Genomic DNA, 1,107 nt, shown 5'->3' on the forward strand with positions numbered 1-1,107 from the left:
GGGATTGTTCCCAGTTTTCTCTTTGTTCCCAGGACTAAGACTCCAGTGACTCTATGAAATGCAGTCAGAGGAAAGAACCTTCCGCATTTTGGCACAGAAGGAAGGGCCCGGTGCATTCCATCTTGTTTCTGGAATTGTGATATCCACTACCCCAGAGAGAAATTTTATTTTTTTTTCCTTTATGGAATAGAATCCTTACTATTTTTCATACCAGTCCCATGAGATTAAGGGGGGAAAAAAAGGGAAGAAGAAGACTGGCAAAAAGGTTGAGGGTCTGAAATTTGACCTCACATTCTATTTGGGACGAGATGAATTATGTAGGAGCGATTTTACAGCGCTGTCTCTGACCCAAATAGTAAACGAATATCCTCTTTTCTTGCTCCCACTGCTTAAGCAAAAAACAGCTGTGCACAGCATCTGGAAGAATGATTCCGACCCTGTTTTATCCTATTTGATTCCCACTGGCTTTTATGTTTTCCATAAATGATTGAAGAAAAGTTCTCGGTTGGAAATAGCAATAAAATCTTCCATAAATTCTTGGGTAGCACCAGCTTCAGGCAGCTCATTGGATTCTCCACAGTCCCGGGGTCTGTGAAGGCTTTTCCTGGGCCCCTCTGGTAACCACAGAATACACTATTTTTTGTTTCAGCCACAGCCCGTCGTATGGCCTCTCTACTTTCCTCTTTGTCTCAGAATCTCCATTTCTTCATTTATCAGATGAGGGTAGTAACCATATCTGCCTCTAAACCCTTAGGACTGTGCCTAGACGACAGTGCAGATTTATTATTATTATTATTATTATTATTAATCATTCACTTAATAGACAATAATAATGATAACGAACCCATAGGGAGAGACTGCAGTAGGCATTCTATTTGTGTCGCTTAGTCCTCAAAACAGCGCAACGAAGTAGGTATTTTAGCTTCGTTTTATTAAAAAAAAAACATGGAGCACCTGGAAGGCTCAGTTGGTCGAGCATTCGGCTTCAGCTCGGGTCATGATGTCAGGGTTCGTGGGTTCGAGCCCCACATCGGGTTGTGCTGACAGCTCAGAGCCTGGAGCCTGCTTCGGATTCTGTGTCTCCCTCTCTCTGACCGTCCCCTGCTC

Source organism: Suricata suricatta, chromosome 7, assembly GCF_006229205.1.
Source record: "Suricata suricatta isolate VVHF042 chromosome 7, meerkat_22Aug2017_6uvM2_HiC, whole genome shotgun sequence".
In the NCBI taxonomy this organism is placed as follows: domain Eukaryota; kingdom Metazoa; phylum Chordata; class Mammalia; order Carnivora; family Herpestidae; genus Suricata; species Suricata suricatta.